This window comes from Macaca thibetana, chromosome 7 (genome assembly GCF_024542745.1).
Source record: "Macaca thibetana thibetana isolate TM-01 chromosome 7, ASM2454274v1, whole genome shotgun sequence".
NCBI lineage: Eukaryota > Metazoa > Chordata > Mammalia > Primates > Cercopithecidae > Macaca > Macaca thibetana.
The window spans coordinates 114,946,718-114,972,116 of NC_065584.1; the positions used below are offsets into that span (position 1 = coordinate 114,946,718).

Genomic DNA, 25,399 nt, shown 5'->3' on the forward strand with positions numbered 1-25,399 from the left:
GATTTTTAAAAATAAATTGTATTTGTCTATATCTGAGGTTTACAACATAATGTTATGAGACATGTATATACAGAAAAATGGTTACAATAGTGAAGCAGGTGAACATAGCTATCATCTCCCATAGCTACTTTTTTGTGACAAAAACAGCTAAATAGGTGTCAGATTTAACAAAGACTTTAAAGTGGCCATTATAATATGTTCAAAGAACTAAAGAGAACCATGACTCAAGAAGTAAAGTATAATGACAATATCACATCAAATAGGAAATAGCAACAAAGAGAGATAAATTGTTTTTTTAAATGAAGATACTGGAATTGGAAAGTATAATAATGGAAATAAAATTCACTAGAGTTTTTAGTTTAAATTGGCAGAAGATTAAAACTGGCAGAAGAATTCATTAACTTGAAAATAGATCAACAGAGAGTATGCAAGCCAAAGAACAGAGAGAAAAATAAATGAAAAACGAACAGAGCTTCAGCGATATATGAGACACCATCAAGCACACTAGCATACACATCATGAGAATACCAGGAGAGGAGAGAGAAGAGAAGGAAAAATATTCAAATAAATAATGACTGTAAAATTTCTAAGTTGATTGAAAAACAATATACATCCAGGAAGCTCAACAAACTCCCAGTAGGATAACCACAGAGATCCACAAAGAGTAAAATGCACTATATCTCAAATAGTAAAAGTGCTGGGGGAGAGGAAAAAGCTGAAAGCCAAAAACAAGTAGACAATTTTTAAAACCTCCAAACAAACAAAACAAAACAAAACTTATCCCTTACAAAAGAATTCCCATAAGATTCGCAGCTGAATTCTCATCAGAAAAAAAAAAAAAAAAAAAAAAAAAAAAAAAAAAAAAAAAATGGTGGCCAAAAAGCATTGGAATCACATATTTAAAATGCTCAAACAGGCCAGACATGGTGGCTCACACCTGTAATCCCAGAACTTTGGGAGGCCGAGGCAGGTGGATCACCTGAGGTCAGGAGTTCAAGACCAGCCTGGCCAACATGATAAAACCCCATCTCTACTAAAAATACAAAAATTAGCCAAGTGTGGTAGTACACACCTGTAATCCCAGTTTACTCAGGAGGCTGAGGCAGGAGAATTGCTTGAACCCAGGAGGCGGAGGTTGCAGTGAGCTGAAATCGTGCCACTGTACTCCAGCCTGGGTAACAGAGTGAGGCTGTGTCTCAAAAAAAATAAAAAATAAAATAAAGTAAAATGCTCAAAAAGAAAAAAGCCTATATCCAGCAAAACTATCTTTCAAACATGAAGATGAGCTGAGCATAGTGACTCATGCCTGTAATCCCAGCACTTGGGAGGCAGAGGTGGAAGTATGGCTTGAGGCCAGGAGTTTGAGACCAGCCTGCACAACTTAGCAAGACCCCATCTCTACAAAAAATAAAATAAAAAATAAATGAAGGTAAAATAAGCTCCCAAATAATCAAAAACTGAGATATTGTTGATAGCTGACTTCACTGCCCCACTTACAAGAAATACTGAAAGAAGTTTTTCAGGCTAAAACAAAGTGACCCCAGAGGTTAATTAGAATCTACCCTAAAAAGACCCAAAAAGTGCTGGTATAGGTAATTATGTCATCACATTGTATAATTGCAAAAGACAATATAAAATGCATGCTTTTTTCATTCTTCTCTTAACTGATTTTAAAAGCAATTATATAAAGTTATATATATAGAATGTATAGTTGGACATATAACATATAGAATTGCAACGTTTTTGCCAATAACAATAAAAAGGAAGTAGGTGGCAACAAAGCTGTATTGGGCTAAAGAAATGACTACAGATGGTAACTTGAATCCACAGGAACAAAAGAGAAGAACCAGAAATAAGGAAAAGGTTAATATAATAGAATTATTAATAATTCTAAAATAATAATTCTATTAATAATTACTATTAATATATACCCACTCTTCTTTCTTCTCTAAACTTCTTTAAAAGACATAAAATTATATAATATAATAATTATTAAAGAGTCTTTGGGTTTGTAACAATAATGTAATATGTATAATAGTAATATCACCAAAAGTGGGATAAAAGGAACAGAGCTATATAAGAGCAATGTTTCTATGTATCACTAGAACTAAGCTAGTATAAATATAAAACTGATACTAATAATTTAGGATGTATGCAGTAAGACTTTGAACAGCCACTAAGGAAATAACTAAAAGAATTGTGGAAAAAAATCATTAATGAATTTAAAATGGTACATTAGAAAATATTTAATGTAAAGGGGAATGAAGGACTGAAAAGACATAAAACATATAACACACAAAAAGTAAAATAGCAGCTGTAAATCAAACTATAATATTAAATGTGGATGGATTAAATAATCCAATCAAAAGGCAAAGATTATCAGGCTGGATTTTAAAAAACATGATCTAACTATGTACTCTCTACAGGAGATGCACTAGATCCAAAGACACAGTGGGATAAAAGTAAGTGGATAGAAAAAGGATGTACCATGCATAAAGCAATCACAAGAAAGTTGGAGTGGCTATACTAACATCAGACATCAGACAAGCTAAACTTTCAAACCAAAAAAAGTTTGTCAAGATAAAGAGAGACATTAAAAAGTGATAAAGGGATTAATCTATCAGGAGGATAAAGCAATTGTTTAAAAATTATGCACCCAATAATGGTACACCAACATGGAGGAAGCATAAACTGAGATAAAGGAAGGGAGAAACAGACAATTCAGCAATGAGAGTTATAGATTTCAATACCACATTTTCAATAATAGAGAAAAGGTTTCCAATAAGTAATCTAAGTTTCTACCTCAAGAAACTGGGGGAGGGACAAAATTAAACCAAAAGCAAGAAAGAAGGAAATAAGAAGTAGAAGAGTATAAATCCATTAAATTGACTACAGACGAATATCTCCCATGAATATAAATGCAAAAATCTTCAACAAAATACTAGCAAAACTAATCCAGCAACTACAAAAAGGATTAGACACCATGACTGTGATGGTTAACTTGACTACAGTGTCCAGTTGCTTGGTCAAACATCAGTCCAGATGTGGCTGTGAAGTTATTTTTTAAATTCAAATTAATAATGTAATCAATAGACTTTGAGTAAAATCAAATTACCTGCCATCATGTGGGTGGACCTCATCCAATCAGTTGAAGGCCTTAAGGGAAAAGACTGAGGTCTCCAGAAAAATATATTCTGCCTCCAGATTGCTTTTGGACTCAAGACGACAACACTGACTCGTGCTGGGATTTCCAGACTGCCAGCCAGCCCTACATACTTCAAACTTGTCAGTCCCCAAAATAATGCAAGCCAATTTCTTAAAATCTCTCTCTCCCTTCTTCCTATCCTCCTGCTCCTTCTTCCTCTCCCCTTCCCCCTCTCCCTCCCCTTCCCCCTTAAGCCTTTCTCTCTCTCATTCTTTTTGTTTAGAAGTAGAAATGGCCTGACATGTGATTATATACCAATTATGGACTATGACCAATGGTCTGAATGGATGGTCAGGGACTTGGAGGGAATATAACTGGAAAATTGATGACAAGGAGGTCATGTGTATAGATCTCTGATATTATGTGTCAAGGTAGGTATGTGTATAGATCTCTCTGAATGGGCACAAAGAGTGAAGATATGTGTGTCTCATGTGACAGTTCACTAAAGAGTGACCTCAGAAAAGGAGGACCTTAATAATCAAGTGGAGGCCGGGCACAGTGGCTCACGCCTGTAATCCCAGCACTTTGGGAGGCCGAGGCAGGCAGATCACAAGGTCAGGAGTTCAAGACCACCCTGGCCAACATAGTGAAACCCCGTCTCTACTAAAAATACAAAAAATTGCCCGGGCATGGTGGTGGGCATCTATAATCCCAGCTACTCGGGAGGCTGAGGCAGGAGACTCGCTTGAACCCGAGAGACACAGGTTGCAGAGACTGGAGATCGTGCCACTGCACTCCAGCCTTGGCAACAGTGTGAGACTCCATCTCAAATAATAATGGAGTGGATAAGATGACCCATTTTGTGGATACCAGTCAGCCTCTTTGTCCAGCCAGGCTTGTCATCATCCATATGTTGGGAGCAAGCCCCCCAAAATCTGGCCATACACTGGCCCCAAAACTGGCCATAAACAAAATCTCTGCAGCACTGTGACATGTTCCTGATGGCCATGACACCCACGCTGGAAGGTTGTAGGTTTACGGGAATGAGGGCAAGGAACACCTGGCCCACCCAGGGTAGAAAACCGCTTAAAGACATTCTTAAGCCACAAACAATAGCATGAGCGATCTGTGTCTTAAGGGCATGTTCCTGCTGCAGTTGACTAGTTCAACCTATTCATTTAATTAGGCCCATCCCTTTGTTTCCCATAAGGGACACTTTTAGTTAGTTTAATACCTATAGACACAATGCTAACGACTGGTTTGCTGTTAATAAATATGTGGGTAAATCTCTGTTCAGGGCTGTCAGCTCTGAAGGCTGTGAGACCCCTGATTTCCCACTTCACACCTCTATGTTTCTGGGTGTGTGTCTTTAATTCCTCTAGTGCCACTGGGTTAGGGGCTCCCTGACTGAGCTGGTCTCGGCATCCATAGGCTCCTGAACAAAAAGCGGCCATGGTGGCAGGGATGGAAGCTGTGCATGGGCTCAGCAACAGACTGCCACTCACCAAGGTTGACCCAGCAGTTGCTCCCACTATGTGTCCAATCTACCCTCAACAGAGACAATATACCCAACCTACTATGTGCCCAATCTACCCTCAGCAGAAACAACACTGAGCCCTCAACATGGTGCCATTTTCCAGAGTGTTCAGCCAAATACATGGTGGCAGGTTGATTACACTGGACAGTTCCCATCACAAAAGGGACAGTGTTTTGTTCTTACTGGAATAGACCTTCTAGATATTGATTTCCTTTCCCTGCACACAATGCTTCTGCCAAAACTACCATCTGTGGACTTCCAGAATGCCTCATCCACCATCATGGTATTCCACACAGTATTACTCATCAAGGAATTTCCTTCACAGCACACGAAGTGTGGCACGGGCTCATCCTCATGGAATCTACTGATCTTACTATGTTTCTGACTATCCTGAAGCAGATGGCTTCATAGAATGGTGGAATGGCCTTTTGAAAATGCAGTTACAGCACCAACTAGGTGGCAACACTTTGTGGGGCTACGGCAAGGTTCTCCAGCAGGCTGTGTGTTCGCTGAATCTGTGTCCCATATAGGATACTGTTTCTCTGATAGTCAGGATTTCTTCAACAGTCCAGGAATCTAGGGTGGACATGGGAGTGGCACCACTCACTATTACCCGTAGTGACCACTAGGACATTGTTTGCTTCCTGTCTCTGCAACTTTGTGCTGTGCTCTGCTCATCTAGAGGTTTTAGTTCCAAAACAAGGAACGCTTCCACCAAGAGACACAAGACTGATTCCACCGAACTGGAAGTTAAGACTGCCACCCGGCCACTTTGAGCTCCTCGTGCAAATGAACTAACAGGCAAAGAAGAGAGTTACTGTACTGGCTGGGGAAACTGACCTGGAATACACAGGAAACCAGACCGCTACTGCACACGGGAGATAAGGAAGAACGCGTGTGGAATAGAAGAGCTCTTTTAGAGCATCTCTTAGTACTACCATGCCCTGTGATTAAAGTCCATTAAAATAAATAAATAAATAATAAAAAAACAGAACAAAACGCAGTCAGAACTACTAATGGCCCGAACCTTTTAATAATGAAGTTCAGGTCACCTCATCAGGGCTCGCTGAAGGCAAAGGGAATACAGAATGCACAGAAGACAAGGGTAACTGGAAATACCAGCTAAGGACCACGTGACAGAAACAAGGACTGTAACTGTTATAAGTGCTTCTGCCTTATTTTGTTACAAATATCTTTGTGTGCATGTATTTGAAAAAGTATTTGTTTTCTTCCCTCTCTTAGTGCCTTATCATATAAGATGTATGAGCTTTATATCTTAGTATTTAAGTTATAGGATATCAAAGAAAAGTAGATGTCATTCAAGGACTTTCTTTTTCTGGGGTAAGGGTTAGTGCATTTTCGGTTGTAGGCAGAATAGTTGTATCATGCTAGGCGGAAGTATGACCTTGTTATTGAATGCCTCTGTTTGGAGATGAAGTACAGTTTAAAGGAAATATGTCTGGATGCCAAGATGACAAGGGGTGAACTATGACAACTGATTTTATGTGTCAATGTGGCTAGGCTATAGTGCCGAGTCGCTTGGCCACAACATCAGTGTAGATGTGCTGTGAAGGTATTTTTAACATTCAAATCAATGGCATTTGAGTAAAGCAGATTACCCTTCGTGATGCAGGTGGGCCTCATCCAATCGGTTGAAGGCCTTAAGAGAAAAGATTGAGAGCACACACAAAAAAGAAATGTCTCCAGACTGCCTTTGGACTCAAGAATAGACAAATCTAAAGAGATAGGTCATTGTCTCAGGGCTGTGGGGGATGGGAAGAATGCGCATGACTGCTGATTGACACACATTTCGAACTCAAGTAAGATTTTTGTCTGGTTGTTTTTGAGACAAGGTCTGGCTTTGTCCCCCAACCTGGAGTGCAGTGGTGCAATGCTGGGGTCTCCCTGTGTTGCCCAGGTTGGTCTCAAACTCCTCGGCTCAAGGGATGCCCCTGCCTCTGCCTCCGAAAGTACTGGGAATATAGTCATGAGCCACCTCGCCCAGCCTGATACGGTGTTCCTTTATGGGGTGATGAAAATATTCTAAAATTATGGGGATGGTTTAAGTGGATCTATTAAAACTATTGAACTGCACACTTTAAATGGGTGAACTATACAGCATACAAATTATATATCAAAACAGTTGTTATATTGAAAAACCAGTGAAATTAAAATCTATGAAGTAAAATGCTGGTTAATCAAAACAATAGAATTGATAAACCTCTAGCATGCTTACTTTTGTTTTTTTTTAAAAAAGCTGCCATCCTGCTTTCCAGAGTGGCTGTAATGTTTTACATCCTCACTTCTAGCATCCTTCCAACGTCTAAGCAGAAAGCAAAAACAAAACAGTTTCTTTATAAAGAAAAAAAATTAAGGTGGGAATCAGACTTCTCCACAATGCTAAATATCAGAAGGCAGTCAAGTTCTTTCTAAGAAACTTAAAAAAGGAGTGCCTGTGACCCAAGAACTATATAGTTAACTAAATTGTGTCTCATGTGAAAAAGACAACTAAAAGACTATATGCAAAAGCTTGCTAAGAAATTACATCACCAACAATTCTTGAAAACATAACCCCAACTGAATAACATATGAAATTATTTAAAGGTTCAAAAAATGAGAGTGATATGATGTCAAAGATGGATGGTGAGCAGATAAATCACTTGAAAGAAGAGACCAATCTATATGGGTGCTGTGAATCTGGTCACATAACTGAATGTAAATGCTTAGAATTATTCTGAAGGCCAAAAGTACATAACAGCATAGCACTAGTCCCATGCCAGTGGTCTCGATATCAATGCCAGTTTATTTTGTTAAGAACCAAGAAGGAGTGGATAACAGACCAGGTGAAGAAGAACCTTTTCTAAACTTACTATCTTTAATATAGGCAATAATCTAAAAGAACTCTACTAATAGAAAAGAAGCAGAGAAGATGCCTTATAAAACGCAGGATAATATAACAACCAAAGATGACAAAATCCAGACAGTGAAAGACAGAAAACAAAGGAAAGAGCAAGTAAGCATAAATATTAGAAAGCGACTGGGCATGGTGGCTCATGCCTGTAATTCCAGCACTTTGGGAGGCCGAGGCGGGTGGATCCCCTGAGGTCAGGGGTTGGAGACCAGCCTGGCCAACATGGCGAAACCCTGTTGCTACTAAAAATACAAAAATTCGTCAGGTGTGGTTGTGCAGGCCTGTAGTCCCAGCTACTTGGGAGTCTGAGGTGGAAGGATCACTTGAGCCTGGGAGGTGGAGGTTGCAGTGAACCGAGATTGTGCCACTGCACTCCAGCCTGGGTGACAGAGTGAAACCCTGTCTCAAAAACAAACAAACAAACAAACAAACAAAACAAAAGCAGAAAACATGAAACAGCATAACAAAAATAATACCAAAAGTATTAGTTACAGTGACAAATGTGGGTAGTTCAAATACCTCTATAAGAAGACAATCAGTTAACTAAACTCAAAAAACAATATCCAACTATATGCTGGTTATAAGAGACACAATTAAAATAGAGTGAGGCGTGGAATGTGATTCACAAAGGTAGGAGCCGTGTCTCTGTGACACTCTGCAAAGCTCAGTTCTGAGACACCGCGTGGCATACATATAGGAGATGCTCACTATGGATTTGCTAATGACAGCAAAGGAATGAACGAAAATATGCTAGGTCAATTGCAAACAAGTAAGTGAAAAGAACAGATGTCACATTTTTAAAGAAAAAATTCACAGAAAATAGAATCTAAAACAATAACTATGAAAATAAGGCAAAGGAGGTCATTTTATTTTTCTAAATCATGAAATGACAACTTCCACAATCCTTCTTACATGGGAAATATTATTCCACTAAAATGTATTAAATGAAAACTTTAAAAATACAAGGAGAAATTGACAAAAATGCAATTGCATGGGGTCGTTTTACTGTATCGCTCACACTTTTTTTTTTTTTTTTGAGACAGAGTGTCACTCTGTCGCCCAGGCTGGAGTGCAGTGGCACGATCTTGGCTCACTGCAAGCTCCGCCTCCCAGGTTCAGGCCATTCTCCTGCCTCAGCCTCCCGAGTAGCTGGGACTACAGGTGCCCACCACCACGCCCAGCTAATTTTTTGCATTTTGTAGAGATGGCGCTTCACTGTTTTAGCCAGGATGGTCTTGATCTCCTGACCTCGTGATCCACCTGCCTCAGCCTCCCAAAGTGTTGGGATTACAGGCGTGAGCCACTGCGCCCGGCCTCACTCACACTTTTTGATGGAGGCAGTATATAAAAAATCCACAGGCATATGAAGGCTTAAATAATGTAATCAATATTACTGATTGAGTAGACACTGCTAACGAAGTCAACCCCCACCCCCCAACCCCCTCTGACACACACCTACACACACACACACACACACACACGTTTGTTCAGAGTCATCAGTTGTCAAATGAGCTCTTTCTTTTTTTAAGAGGAGCAGTGTTTCTTGAGGCCCAGATGCAGGCTGGTGGGTGGGTGAGGTTAAAGAAACACCATGGCAAAGGTTCTCTCTTGGGGCCTCTGGGTTCAGTTTGAGCTCCTGGGATTGAGATCGGTTTGAGGGCCCAAAACCAAGATTTTCTTGAGCAATCTGGTAAATTTCTAGACCATGAGGTCATAGTCTGAGGTCATCTAGCTGTTGAAGGGGAAGTCTTAGAGGCCAGATTAGGGAACAAAGGAAGCCTTACTTAGTCTAGGTGAGAAAGTCTGGCTTCGAGCTGGGTTTGTACTCTTTGATCTTTCCACTGCTGTAGGGACATAGGCCATGCTCGGTGGAGGACTGTGTGCTCTTGGCAATGGGATGGAGGGTGGAAGGCTCAGCAGGCCTTCATAATCTTGGTGTAACATGAGTGTGCATATGACTGTGGTTATAGGCTATGACATGTGAGTCATGTCTATGTTAAATTTTATATAAAAACAGAGAACTGGCCAGGCATGGTGGCTCAGGCCCATAATCCCAGCACTTTGGGAGGCCAAGTGGGGGAAGATCACTTGAGGTCAGGTGGTCAAGGGCAGCCTTGCCAACATGGTGAAAACCCGTCTCTACTAAAAATACAAAAATCAGCCAGGCATGGTGGCAGATGCCTGTAATCCCAGCTACTGGGGAGGCTAAGGCACGAGAATTGCTTCAATCTGGGAGGCAGAGGTTGCAGTGAGTCAAGATTATACCACTGCACTCCAGCCTGGGCAAAAGAGCGAGACTCTGTCTCAAAACAAAACAAAACAAAAGAAAAAACAAACAAACAAACAAAAAAACCACCAAAACCAGAAAACTTTCCTTTCCAGAATTCAAGCAATATTTATAAACATTGATGAAATATTGGGCCACAGAGAAACCTCAATAAATACCAAAAAGCAGAACATGTAATGAGGTTAAAAACCTCAATGCAATAAATCTTCAAGTCAACAACTAAAAGTTTAATTTTTTAAATGCCCTGTATGTAAATCACACCCCAATTTTTAAAATCTAACCCCTTGAAACTTAAAAATAAAATCACTGTCCTAAAGAAACATCAGCTCACCGAGAAAAACAAAATTGCATTTACATAAGACGGGAATGATGAGAAAATTGCCCAGCAAAACTTACGGGATGTGGCCACGGCCTGTTTTTATTACTAAGCAAGAAGAAATGAAGAGCCATGTGATGAGTAGTAAACAGATGAAGTCAGAAAAACAGAAGTCAGATGCGAGGAATGTGCTTTAAAAGACACACACGTCAGGACAAAAACAAAAGTTGTAACTGAATTACATGAGAAAAAAATATCTAGTCTTGATAAATAACACTAAGGGCTGTTCTGAGAAGAGACTGGTCCCCCTGCAGGCACCGGGTGGGGAGACTAGGATCCCAGCCCAGCTGTTGACTTCAGCTGAGCCTCTCTGAACTCCCTGTCTCCCTCCATCTGCTGGATGAGAGTAAATCAGACCGTCATAGAGAAGAAGCCTATGGTACCAACTGGTACCCAAGTCTGCCCTCTTCCTACCTAATGTAACTGCTTTGTAATTTTGCATGACTTGGGTGGGGTCATTTATTCTTTTCAGGAATAGATGCTCCTGAACCGCGCTCAGACTCCTGAACCGCACCCCCTCCAGCATTAGGGTGCAGAATTATCAAACACGATGCTGCTCTCTGCGTCCTGGCAGTCAGCTTCCTCCATGTCCCGGGCCAAGCCTCACAGCCCAGGCAGAGACTGGTTTTTGTCACGGAGAAACACCTCAGAGCAGGGTCTTCAAAACCGTTCCGCCAGCCAACCCCACCCAATTTGCAGATTCAGGAGTAAAATAAATGTTGTCACTGTCAAGCCACTAAGTTTCCAGGTGGCTTGGCACACAGCCGTAGTGACTGACTGGGAAAGTGCATCAAGGAAGAAATTAAGGAAAAGCAAGTGTGAAGTCAGAGGCCGAGAGATCATGCCTTAGACTGGTATGTGTTATACGTCAATGTAAAAGGTTGTTGTTGGGGTAAGAATGGATATATCCTCGTGGTCAGGATACAGACCATGTATGCAAACCGCTCAGCAAAGTCCCTGGACACACTAGGCTCTCAAGATAGAAACAGTGGCTACCATCATCACCCTCACCACTGCCAGCAGCAGGCCGTCTCCCAGTACTGGCAAGGACGTATTTAGCCGGTGGCATTCATGTGAATTAGCTATCCTGTCCCCGTAGCCATGTCAACATATCATCAAGAGGGGCCGGGGGCGTGGCTCACGCCTGTAATCCCAGCACTTTGGGAGGTGAGGCAGGAGGATAGCTTGAGCCCAGGAGTTCAAGGCCAGCCTGGGCAACATAGTGAGACCCCTCTCTACAAAAACAAACAAACAAACAAAAAGCCTGTTGCGGTGGTGCGCGCCTGTGGTCCCAACTATCCAGGAGACTGAGGAAGGAGGCTCGCTTGAGCCCGGGAGTTCCGAGGCTGCAGGGAGCCGAGATCACGACACTTCACTCCTCCAGAGCAAGACCCTGTCTCAAAAGAATAATGAAAATAAAGGACGGGGCGCGGTGGCTCACGCCTGTAATCCCAACACTTTGGGAGGCGGAGGCGGCTGTTACACGATCAGGAGTGACCTGGCCAAGATGGTGAAACTCCGTCTCTACTAAAAATACAAAAATTAGCCGGGCATGGTGGCGGGAGGTTGAGGCGGAGAATTACTTGAACCCGGGAGGTGGAGATTGCAGTGAGCCGAGATCGCACCACTGCACTTCCAGCCTGGGAGACAGAGCAAGACTCCGTCTCAAAAAATAAAAGACATTAAGGGCTTTCTGGGGCCAACTCTCCCACACTAATGTCCTTTGCTTTTCCTTTCATTCGTGTGCCTCCTTTTTAATGAAAGGACTTTCTTTGCAACCTGGTATCCAGCCAGTTTCCCGATTTAAATCTAGGTTCTGCAGCAGCTGAGGACGGGTGTGTTGCGGGAGGCGGTGTGGCGCGGCGCGGAGGCCGCGTGGACAGGGACCTGGGCGCGGGCACCAGGCGTCTCCGGGGTGGGTCTGCAGGCGCCGCCCGTACTCGCGGGTCACCCTGACCTCGAAGCCGCGCGACTCTGATTCGCGCTTTCCGCTGGCTCGGCTGGGGCGGTGCCCGGAGAGCGAAGGGCCGGCGGGTCAGCGCGGGCCACCCTCTCCCGCTGCCCGCCCGGCGGCCACCCACATCGGCGGCAGGAGCGGCGACTGCGCAGCGGCCCCCGGCACTCGGGCCCTTCCCCCTACCCTCCCATCCCCAACCAAAGATTGGGGCGGGGCATCCTAGTCCGCGTGACTCGGGTGGGTGGCCTGAAGCTTCCACAGTTCCGCCAACGCGGGACCTGCGTGTGGATAAGAATCCACAAGCGTGGGGGTAGGGCTGGATCCCGGACCTGCCCTCCAGGAGCCCCGAGTCCATAGCCAGGCCGGCAAGCGTGAGGCGATTCCAAGAGACCTGCAAGAGAGGAGCCTGCTGCCAGAGCCCAGGCTCGGGGTCTGGACGCTGGGAAAGTCCACGAGCAGGAATTTGATCCTGCCTTGAAGGATGGCCATAGTGCACCTGTGCACCCAAGAGCAAGGCCCACGCAGGGAGCAGGACAGCGCAGGCCCAGGGGAGGACCCTGGAGGAAGCTCAAGGGATTAGGTTAAGCCTAAAAGAAGGTTTGGTGGGAAATAAGGCTAACCAATGGCATAACACGATTAACCCACATCAGCCACGAAGAACTTAGCTGGTAGAGGGAGAGGGTGAAGGGGTTCCACATGTTGGTCAAAGGATACGAAATTTCGGCCAGGCTCGGTGACTCATGCCTGTAATCCCAACATTTTGGGAGGCCGAGGCAGGCAGATCACCTGAGGTCGGGAGTTCGAGACCAGCCTGACCAACATGGAGAAATCCCGTCTCTACTAAAACTACAAACTTAGCCAGGCGTGGTGGCACACGCCTGTAATCCCCGCTACTTGGGAGGCTGAGGCAGGAGAATGGCTTGGACCCGGGAGGTGGAGGTTGCCATGAGCCGAGATCGCCATTGCACTCCAGCCTGGGCAACAGAGCGAGACTCCATCTCAAAAAAAAAAAAAAAAAAAAAAAAGATACAAAATTTCAGTTAAAGAAGAGGAATAAATTCAGGAATTCTATTGTACAGTTTGGTGACTATAGTTACTAACAACGTATTATAGACTTGAAAATTGCCGAGAGTACATTTTAAGTATTCTTACCACCAAAAATGTAGGTGAGGTAATGGATATGTTAGCTTGATTTAGACACCCACAATGTATACGTACTGTATATCACACATCATGTTGTATACCATACATATATACAATTTTGTCAATTTAAATTTTAAAAAAAGATACTAGCTCATATTAGTATTTCAATCAGCCAGCCCAGAAATATCTGGTAGAGAAGGGAGGCAGGCTGCAGATCCCAAGAGACTGAGAGAAGGAGCAGGAAAGATATCCTGGGGCTGATGGGGCCTCAGATTGCCCAGCGACTGCTGAGGTGTCAGGAGAGGCCAACATGTGCTGCGGCACCAAACGGCACCAAACCTCAAGCGGAGCACAGCAAAGGTGCGTTTCCCCTCACACAAAGTGCACTTCAGAGCTGGACAACTCTCAGGGGAGCAGTTGACCTGGTGACAGGCAGTGGCTCAGTCTCCACCCACGACCTCCTCCGTGGTCACTGTGGGTGGGAAGAATGAGAGGACCTGGAGAGTCAGATGAGCAGGTAAATGCCTCCCCCTGGAGGTGACACAGCCTTCACCCAAGACGTGATCCCGCTCCCTGTGAGGGATTCAGGAGTGTCATCTCCCAGGGCCCTGGAAGGAGGAGAGCCAGATGGGGTCGGTGCTGAAAGTCTCCATCAGCAAAGGGGGCAGGAGCCTGTGGACTGGTTCTACCTATGCCCTGCTTTGACAGGAGGCTGGCTTGCTGCCTGGGGCTACACTCTGTCACCTGTCAGCTGCATAGAAGTTCTCCTGGACTTACTATGAGGTCACATCCCAATGAACCCATTGTAGGTTGAAGATCTCATAAGGTGAAAATGCGTGTAATACACCTAATCTACTGAGCATCATAGCCCAGCCTACCTTACACATGCTCAGAACACTCATTTAGCCTATAGCTGGGCAAATTGTCTGGCAGCACCGTCCCCTATAGGGTTGTTTACCATCGTGATCACATGACTGGTGTCCAGCATCGAGACAGAGTATGTTACCGCTTCCTACTGAATACATATTGCTTTCTCACCATTATAAAATCAGAAACATTATAAGTGGAACCATCATAAGCTGGAAACCATCTGTAATTACATGGCCTTCTGATTGGCCTGTTAGAAGTCACAACAATGGGTGCTCGCAGAGTGCTATGGAGAAGAGGTCTCTTGTGAAGCACTTAAGATTAGCTGAAGCCGCACTCAGACAAACCACCCCTGCGCCCAGTGAGGCCCCACTTAGGAAGACACACAGTCGGGAGGCAGGCAGAGAATTGGGCATGGGAGTGACCTGCAGAGGCCACTCCCATTCCCCGTGGGTACATGGACCTCCTACCTGTACAAGAGCGAAGACGTGACGCAGGGTTGGCCCCAGCTCTGCCTCTCCAGCCAAAGGGCTGGGCACATGACCCAAGGGGGAGGAGTCAGAAAGACCATGGGGACTTTCTTGAGCTCTCTGCTCTGGGAGCTCTAGCTTCTCTGACCTTGGAGTTGTTGATGATCAGCTTGCTGCTGGGAGAGCTGGTCTGAGGATGAAGCCTAAAAAGCAGGGAAACAGAATAGAATTGTGGAGACAGAGAAAGAGAGAGAGAACACAGATCCAACTTGAGCTCCTAGAACCAACTGTGCCTGAAGCTACCACCCACTACACAGCCGATACATGTCCTCTTTCTGTTTCACCTAGCTTGAGCCATATCCTCAGTTATACATTAAAAATTCCAATTACTAATCGTTCTCTGGCTGCAAAGCCCAACACAGAATTCTCCTAAGCTAGGCTGACCCACTAGTAGCCCTCCTTTGGTGAGGCCCCCGTTTCCCCTAAGGTCAACGTGTTAGTAAAAAAAAGCAAGTTACCCGGCCTCTGTGTGGGAGGAGGAAGACACAGGCCCTTCTACTGGGGGTGTGTCTATCCTGGCCCTTCCCTCTCATGCCCAGTCTTCCCACTTCCCTTCAAGCTCATGTCCTGTGAGCCCAGGGGTGGGGATGTGACAGAAATGAGGTGCTCCTAGGACCGCTAGAGAGCCCCATCTCCTCTGATGTGGGGTGGCACAGAGGTCACTGAGTGAGCCTCCTCTGCCCCTTACGGGAGAGCTCCTCGTGACTCACTGCAGGGTTGGGTGCAGTGGGGGACAGGGTTTGGGAAACAGAGACCTTCTCAAGTGAACTCAGATGGAGGGGGATTTCCTAGCAGGCCACAGGAGACCACGGCCCACCCACGTGAGGGCTCTCAGGTCCTTGGGAGCGTGTGCAGCTTCTCTCTTCTGCACCTGCAGGGCCTGGTTCCTCCGGCCCCTTCTCCTCACATCCATTCTCTGCATGCAGGCTCTGCAGCCTGGCGGCCCGCCCTGGCTCACCCCGGCCAGCAGCCTCAGCCCCCAGCCCGTGCAGATGTCACGTCCAAAGACCCAACCACATAACCCAAGGTCTAGCAGGTACAGCTGCCAGAAAAAATGCGGAACACCCATGCAACATTTGGGATGTGCTTATACTAAACTCTTATTCAAATCTTTATTTGAAATTCAAATGTAACTGGGTATCCTATATTTTTATTTGCTAAGACCTGACAACACTCATGGGAGGAAGCCCCCAATGGGAAGAAAGGCTAAGGTAGAAAGGGAGATCCCAGGACTGCTTTCTGGGGTGCACCCCTCCCTGCACGCCACCCCACAGATATTTAGGCCGTGAGGCAGACCTCGGGCCGGCAGTGCCGCATCGTCACTGGGGGAGCTATAAGTGGCTGCGAGGGGAACCAGAGCAAACCCCAACATAAGACATGGCAGAGAAGAGGCACCCTGCTGCTGCTCCACATTCCCAGTCACCTGTGAGGGCCTCCGATGACTGGCATTCCAGGATCCTCTCCCCAGCCAGCAGCCACTCCTGGCAGTGACTACGTGGAAGCTCCCAGTGGCCTTGGTGGGTATGAAACTGCTGGGGTCCATCTCTAGCCTGGCCCAGTCTTCGCAGGGAAGGATGATAAGTGGCCACTTGTCATGCCCATGCCCACACTTCATGAAAGTGCCCAGGGGAAGGTCAGTCCACCTCGATCATCCTGGCAGTCAGGGCTGGTGTTCCACGCGTCCGGGGGGCAGCCTGCGCTTCGAACACCCCACCCCCAGGGGTTACCAACTGACTCTGCAGCAGGGATCTGAGCCTGTGAGGATGGCAGCGAGTCCCTGAAGCCTGGTGGCCTGAGCTCCAGGAGGAGGGTTGGCTGGATATTTAGTTCTCTCTACTGTCTGCGGTAATGTCTAGCGAAAGGGGGCTGGTCGAGTTCTTTCCAGAAAGGTAACATTGTCACACAGCGTGGAGTAAAGGGGCCCCACAACCTGCTGGGCAGTGCAGCAGCCCCAGGCCACACCTCTGTGAACAGAGCTTCCTGGTCTGGGACCCCAACCAGGGCGAGCGAGGGGTGAAGTGAGCAGTGCGCAGTACATGGCATTCCCACCTCCTGCGCCCTCCCACCCACCCTCGCCCCACTCATGCCAGGCCCTGGGGATGGGATGAGCTGAGAGCCAGAAGTCTCACGTGAATGCAAAGCACCTCCACCCTGTGCACCTCCCACCACACCAAGTGCTGTGGTGACCACACTCTCCCAGAGATGGGCCGAGTGTGGGCTGGGCATGGGTTCTCACCATCATCTGCGTTTAGAGGATACGAGGACACAGAGGGGCTCAAAGGGGCCCGGCTGCCACATGGACTCACATCCTTGGAGGCGTCACCCTGAGCTCCTCTTACCTGGACCCCAGAAACACGTCATCCCCTAAGAAACCCCAGAGTCCCAGAGTGGTGCTTAGCTGCCTGGCCCTGTTCAGCTGTCACAGGTCCTGCCTATGATGGTGGAGGTACTCCCTCCCTCCCTCCTTCTCCTCCTCCTCCCTCCCTCCTTTTTTCCCCGCCCTCCTTTCCTTCCTTCCCTTTTTCCTTATGGGCGGCGTGCATGTGCCTGCTCCACTGGGTGGAGCAGAGTGATCAGGACCTAAATCCAGGAACTCCTGGGGCCCGCAGGCATGACTCCTCCCTGCTCAGTGTTTGCCAGACTTAGACCATGATCCACTAAAGTTTGGACATAAGCTCAGTGGGCGGCGATTCCTAGAAAATAGGAGTGTATCACATGTAGGGTGAGTGTTTCATGAACACAGTATCAGTTACACACATACATGAATAAATGTACATACATCTGTACACGCATGCATACAGCAGCTATGAATGTATACTTTAATTTTCTGTAGAGATGGCGGATGAGTGTAGGGTGAATGTGTCTCGCATAAGGGTGAGTGTTTTTGTGAAGTTGGTGCCGGTTTTAGATATCTGTACACGCCTGTGCATACACATGCATGTGGGGGTGTCGTGGAGATTGCATCATCTCCTGTGGGTCACAGCCAAAGACGTCTGAGCAACTCTCTTTTATTCTGTTTACTTCAAGAGAAAGAAAAAGTAGCAAGCCAAAAGTCCCTGGGCTTCTCAGGAAACAGGCTGAGGGACACTTTTAGCGCGGGATCGGAAGGTCTGGGGGTGGAGACACATCCTTTGCCCGCCGCAGACACTGGAGGTCGTGTCGACATTGCCTGCAGATGTCCAGGAAAGAGCTTGGACCTGGGGGGCAGAAAGCCATGGGTCCATGACCTTGACAAGCTCTCCAGCCTCCCCGATCACCTTCCTTGTCTGTTACTTGTAAAAGATCGAGAGCCTCTTGAGGCCATTTTGAGATTAAACACGCCACCTGTGAAGGGTCCTAAGCATGACCCCAGAGAGACCCTCCTCCTAGTCATTCTCACAACCAAAGGTTTTCAGCTTGCAGGGAAAGCCCGAGCTGTCCCCAGTGTCCCTTACAGTGACAAAGGCCCCTCGGAAGCAGCCCCACCCCCACAGGCTACAACACGTTGAAAGGACAAAACATAGACAAAACTTAAAAGAAGTAAAAACACACATGTTGCACCCGCCCCGTTCCTTAGCGTGCGTAAGATACACACAGGAAGGAAGTGGCTGGGGTCATTCAAGGAGGCTGAGCTGCGACGGCTCAAGGAAAGGAATATTTTCTGACAAGTCCGCCCTGACTGTGGTTTTGAACATGATTTCAGCCCTAGTTTTGGCCGGTCCCCGGCCCCCGCCAGCACTTGTGTCTGCAGTCTAGACACAGCAGTAAGGGTGGACGCCCATGCAGGAAGGCGCCCAGCGTGCTGCTCCATGGCCTTGGGGTTGGAGTCAGGCCGGTTAAGCGAAAGCTGCTGTGGGCCAGCGTTGGTGGGGGCTGCCGCCGGGGCAGGGAGGTGTGGGCCGCTGCCGGGTCCACAGGGCTGAGGAAGGAGGGGGGCTCAAGAAGCCTGCTTTCCGGTATGTTTCCAGCTACTGACTCACAAACAAACCTGTTCTTGATTTCTGCTCTTAACCCGCTTCAGGCCCCAGCAGGTCCAGCCCTGCGGAACCAGGGAGCTCCCGACACGTCATTCTCAAACTCAAAAGTCCCTTCCACGCCCCTGAGATAGCAAAGACCCAGTTCCAAGCCTCTCGCACCTCCATCCACAGCCTCTCCTGCTTTCCAAGCCTTCCCACATCCCCACTCTGGCTCAACTGGGGGCAAGTACCCAATTTGAACCTCCGTTGGGGGGTGCTGTTGGTTCCCGGCCCTTCTTCCCAGTCGTCTATACAAGGCCTGCCCATCCCCTGAGCCAGCTCCATGGCACCTCCTCTGTGCACCTTCCTGGCTCTCCTGGCAAGTCTCTGTCCCTTGCCATCGCTGACCCTGCATTTGACTGTGTGGGCAGCCGTATGTCCGGCTGTGTGCAGGCAAAGCAACGAGCCTGGCACCAGTGTTGTGCTGTGTGAATGATCACACCGCCAGTGACAATGATGGCAGGCCTCTGACCCTCCACCAGCTGGGAATCTCTCTGGGGTAGGACTTGGCTGTTCTCTCTGCATCTTCTCTTAGTTCTACAAAAGATTTCCTACATCTGGCAGGTGCTCAAAAAAGAAATGTGTCTCCTGGTGGTCTGGGGCCAGAAGATTCTTCGCATGGTGAGGGCAGCTAAGACCCTGAGCTGGGCAAACTACTCCTTTTGCAGGAGGGGCAAGAGCGGCTGTGGGGCAGCTGTGGCCTCAGCTGCCAGGGACTGGCGTGAGACTGACGTCCCTTGCACGGAGCCTGAGTGGCCAGTCAGTGTCAGCCCACACAGGGGCACCACTGCTTCCAGACCAAGGGATCAGGGAGACCTCACAGGGCTGGGCTCTCAGGGCGGGGGTATCTTTGAGACGACATTCCCTGGGGCCCACAAAGGTGCTGTAGTCTGAGCCCACGGGCTGGACGGGCATCCTAGCCCATAGCCTTCAGTAGAACGGGAGGTAGGAAACAGGTGAGGCCTTTGACGGCCCTGGCTCACTGCCCTGATCGCATGTACAGGCTGCAGAGTAGACAGGGACTGGGGAAGGGGGGACCCTGGTGGAAGAGAGTGGACTCCCTAGGCAAAGGGAACACAGCTGACAGTCCAGGGAGATCAAGGTGGCTAGAGTTTGCAGGACAGAGGACCTAAAAGGAGAGAGCTGGCAAAACAGAGCCCTGGACATCTTCAAAGAGTCTCCTCCATTATTCACCTCATGCGTGTGAAGAAGCTGCCTGCGGCCAGGGAAAAGCCACCATATGGAAGTAAAGAACAGCAGCTGGGGCTCCCAGGAGGCTCCCACCAGCCAGAACGCACAACTCCTGATTCACTGGCCACTGGCTCCAGTACTCAGTGGGTAGCCTAAACTTAGCCCTGGACTAAGCACTGCTCCACACCCACCTAACACATCATAAAAGCGAGACCCAGCAAGATCAAACAGTTTCTCAGTAGCTTCACTACATCTCAGAAAAAAAAACATAAGGTTATTTAAGTGTTTATTTTTCTGCTTTGTTTTGAGGCGGAGTCTCACTCTGTCGCCCAGGCTGGAGTGCAGTGGGCGCTGGAATCACAGGCATGTGGCACCATGCCAGCTAATTTTTGTATTTCTAGTAGAGATGAGGTTTCACCATGTTGACCAGGCTGGTCTTGAACTCCTGGCCTCAAGTGATCCGCTCGCCTCGGCCTCCCAAAGTGTTGGGATTACAGGCATGAGCCACTGCACCCAGCCTAAGATTATTTAAAAGAATACAAAAATATCCAGCATCCAACATGGCAAAATTCACAATATCCAACTTTCTTTTTTTTTTTTTTTTTTTTTTTTTTTTTTTGAGACGAAGTCTTGCTCTGTCACCCAGGCTGGAGTGCAGTGGCCAGATCTCAGCTCACTGCAAGTTCCGCCTCCTGGGTTTACGCCATCCTCCTGCTTCAGCCTCCCGAGTAGCTGGGACTACAGGCACCTGCCACCACGCCCAACTAGCTTTTTGTATTTTTTAGTAGAGACGGAGTTTCACCGTGTTAGCCAGGATGGTCTTGATCTCCTGACCTCGTGATCCACCCGTCTCGGCCTCCCAAAGTGCTGGGATTACAGGCTTGAGCCACCTCGCCCGGCCTACAATATCCAACTTTCAATGGAAATGACCAGGTCAGGTGCAGTGGCTCATGCCTGTAATACCAGCACTTTGGGAGGCTGAGGCAAGAGGATCACTTGAGCCCAGTAGTTCAAGACTAGCCTGGGCAACAAAGCAAGACCCCATCACTACAAAAAAAATTAAAAGTTAGCTGGGTGTGGTGGTGCATGCCTATAGTCCCAGCTACTCAGGAAGTTGAGACAGGAGGATATCTTGAGCCCAGGAGATTGAGGCTCCAGTGAGCAGTGATCACACCACTGCACTCCAGCCTGAGCAACAGAGTAAGACCTTATTTAAATTAAAAAAAAAAAAAAAAGGGCGGAAAGAAAGAGAAAGAGAACAAGAAAGAAAGCAAGAAAAGGGAGGAAACAAGAAAAGGAAAGGAGGAAGGAAGGGAGGAAGAGAAGAAGGGAGGGAGGGAGAGAGGAAGGGAGGGAGGAATAGAGGGAGAGAGGAAGACAGAGAAAGAAAATGACCAGGTAGAGGAGAAGGTGTGGTCCAGTTGGCTGGTATGGAGCCTTCCATGGAGGGCAGAGGCCATGTCTGGATAGGAAAACAGGGAGCCGAGGGAGGTGGTCAGGAAGAAACTCCCTTTCCAGTGCAAGAGCTCCTGATAAGAGCTTGGTGACAAGGACGTAAGGGGCAGGGGGAGATGGCATTAAACAGAAAAAAAAAAAAAAAAACAGGAAAAAAAATCTCAACTTCACTTCCCCTTCCAGCAACCTTCCTTTTTCAGCAAAACGACATGAAAGGTTTTTATAAGTGCTCTGATTTCTCTCTTCCTTTCTCTCTAGTCTTCCTCCTTATTGTGAGATATAACATACATCCAGAAAAACGTTTAAAATGCAAATGTCCAACTTAGCAAGTTATCGTAAAGCAAACACCTGTGTAACCACCACTTGCATCCATCTGGATCACACCTCCTCCATCCCCGTGGCCTTCCCCAGATCTCTGCCACCTGGCATTCCCAGTCAACACTTCCTTCCTTCAGTTGCTTTATAGTTGACCACATAAGCAAGTGTCCCTAAATGGTAAGGGCGCATCCGCAAGCCTTCGCAGGGTATAGAAATTGAATCGTGCAGTGTATGCATGGTTCGAGACCTGGCTTCTTTCTCTCAAGATTATGCTTTTAAGATTTGGCCAGGCCAGGCGTGGTGGCTCACGCCTGTAATCCCAGCACTTTGGGAGGCCAAGGCGGCAGATCACAAGGTCAGGAGACAGAGACCATCCTGGCTAACACGGTAAAAACCCATCTCTACTAAAAATAAAAAAAATTAGCCAGGCATGGTGGCACATGCCTGTAATTCCAACTACTCGGGAAGCTGAGGCAGGAGAATCGCTTGAACCTGGGAGGCAATTTTATGTGTCACCTCTAGTCAAGGTGACACATAAAATCAACCATCACATATATTTTCTTTGGAGAAATGTCTGCTCAAGTCCTCTGTCCATTTTTAAATCAGGTTATATGTTTTTATTGTTGTTGAGCTGTAAGTGCTCTTTATATATTCTAGATATTAAGTCCTTACCAATCAAATGGTTTGCAAATATTTCTTCCATTCTGTAGGTTGCATTTTACTTTCTCGATTGTTTTATTTGATGCACAGGGTTGTAAGTTTGATATAGTCCCATTTGTCTATTTTTGCTTTTATTACCTGTGTTTTTTGTATCATATCCAGGAAATTATTGCAAAGTCCAATGTCAGGAGGCTTTCCCTCTGTATTTTCTTCTAGGAGTTTTAAAGTTTCAGGTCTTATATTTAGGTCTATTATCTTTTTTAAGTTAATTTTTATAGATGATATAGGTTAAGAATCAAATTTTGCCGGGCGCGGTGGCTCAAGCCTGTAATCCCAGCACTTTGGGAGGCCGAGACGGGCGGATCACAAGGTCAGGAGATCGACACTTTTCCCCGTCTCTACTTTGGAAGGTGGCTGGTCCCAGCTAAGGCAGGCAGTGGTTGGAACAGTTTGGAGGGCTCAGAAGAAGATAGAAAAATGTGGGAGAGTGTGGAACTTCCCAGAGACTTGTTGAATGGCTTTGCCCAAAATGCTGATAATGATACGGACAATAAAGTCCAGGCTGAGGTGGTCTCAGATGGAGATGAGAAACTTGTTAGGAACTAGAGTAAAGGTGACTCTTGTTACGTTTTAGCAAAGAGGCTGGAGGCATTTTGCTCCTGCCCTAGAGATTTGTGGAGCTTTGAACTTGAGAAAAATAATTTAGGGTATCTTGCGGAAGAAATTTCTAAGCAGGAAAGCATTCAAGAGGTGACTTGGGTGCTGTTAAAGGCATTTAGGGTTTTTTTTTTGTTTTTGAGATGGAGTTTCACTCTTGTTGGCCAGGCTGGAGTGCAGTGGCACGATCTCAGCTCACTGCAACCTCCGACTCCTGGATTCAAGCGATTCTCCTGCCTCAGCCTCCCAAGTAGCTGGGGTTACAGGCATGCACTAACACGCCTGGCTAATTTTTGTATTTTTAGTAGAGATGGGGTTTTACCATGTTGGCCAGGCTGCTCTCAAACTCCTGACCTCAGGTGATCTGCCCACCTTGGCCTCCCAAATTGCTAGGATTACAGGTGTGAGCCACTGCACCCGGCCACTGAAATCTTTATATTCATCGATAAGGCCCACAGATCTTCCACACCGGCATTGGTACTATTCCAGAAAGTAGGCTTTGGTTACGGTCTTGCCCTCATCAAATATCATTTGATCACATATGTGAGGATTTATTTCTGGGATCTCTCTTATGTTCTATTACTCTATATGTCTTTATGCCAGTATCATACTATTTTGATTAGTGTCAGAGTAGCGATATATTTTGAAATTGGGAAGTGTGAGACTTTCAGTTTTGTTTCTCTTTTACAAAATTATTTGGGCCATTCCTTACGATTCTCCAGATCTCACCTTGAATATTAATAATCCCCACATGTCAAGGGCAGGATCAGGTGGAGGTTAACTGGATCATGGGGACGGTTTCCCCCATATTCTCATGGTAATGAGTGAGTCTTACAAGATCTGATGGTTTTATAAGCATCTACCATTTCCCCTGCTTGCATTCACTCCGTCCCGCTACCCTAGAAAGAAGGTGCCTGCTTCTCCTTTGCCATTCACCATGATTGTAAGTTTCCTGAGGTCTCTCCAGTAATGAAGAATTATGAGTCAATTAAACCTCTTTCCTTTATAAATTACTCAGTCTTGGGTATTTCTTCATAACAGTGTGAGAATGGACTAATACACAGCCTATATGTGTCTTTGTATCTAAGGTGAGTGGGTCTTGAGGTTCTGAAAAATCTGTTGAACCACTCTCTATTTCTTTTTTCTTTCTTTTTTTTTTTTTTTTTTTTGTTTTTTGTTTTTGAGATGGAGTCTTGCTCTGTCACCCAGACTGGAGTGCAGCAGTGCGGTCTCAGCTCATTGCAACCTCTGCCTCCCAGGTTCAAGCGATCCTCCTGCCTCAGCCTCCTGAGTAGCTGGGATTACAGGTGCACGCCAGCATGCCCTGCTAATTTTTTGTATTTTTGGTAGAGATGGGGTTTCATCATGTTGGCCAGGCTGGTCTCGAACTCCTGACCTCAGGTGATCCGCCCACCTCGGCCTCCCAAAGTGTTGGGAATACAGGTGTGAGCCCCTGTGCCCAGCCCTCTATTTCTTTTGATTTACATATATAATAATTACTGACAGGAAAGGACTTACTTTGCCATTTTCTTGTTTGTTTTTTGTATACCTTGCAGTTATTTTGTCCCTTTTCCTTTCTTGCTGCCTTTCATTAGGTTTTGTTAATTTTTTTTTAGTGACATGTTTGATTCCTTTCTCATTTTCTTCTGTATATCTTCTACAGATATTTCCTTTGTGACTACCATGGGGCTTAAGTATAATACCTTATCATTATAGCCATTTATTTTAAACTGACAGAAACTTAATATGAGTTACATACAACATTTTACATCCCCCCTACTTCATGTTATTTATTTCACAAATTGCATATTTTTATATTTTATGTTCATTAACATAGTTTGATAGTTATAGTTCTATTGATACTTTTATCTTTCAAATTTTATACCAGAATTAGATGTGATTTATGTACCACCATTAGAATATTATAGGATTCTGTACTTTTCCATATACCTCCCTTTACTGAGTGCTTTATATTTTTTATGCCCTTGTGTTGCTGTCAAGTGTCCTTTTGTTTCAACTTGAAGAACTCCCTTTAGCATTTTTTTGTAAGGTAGGTTTAGTGTGGATAAACACCTTCAGCTTTTATTTTTCTGGGAAGGTCTTTATTTCACCTTTTTTTTTTTAATGATCAAAATGTATTTATTTAATATACATCACAATGGCTCAGTCAAGGCTTAATTTAAAAGACAAAAACAAAACAAAAATAATACCACAGCTCAGGATACAGAGTCCTATACAGAAATCACAGACACGACAGACCATCGAAGGAAAACTTAAAAAGACGACACAAAGATAGGCAGGGAGACCAGGTGTGGTGGCTCATGCCTGTAATCCTAGCACTTTGGGAGGCCAAGGCGGACAGATGACCTG

General features: G+C 46.1%; 1 protein-coding gene across 1 annotated transcript in view; it reads right to left on the bottom strand.

Annotated features, from left to right (window-relative positions):
- CHRNA7 (cholinergic receptor nicotinic alpha 7 subunit) overlaps positions 1-25,399 on the bottom strand; it is an 880,272-nt gene that overhangs the window by 694,187 nt on the left and 160,686 nt on the right. The window lies entirely within an intron of this gene.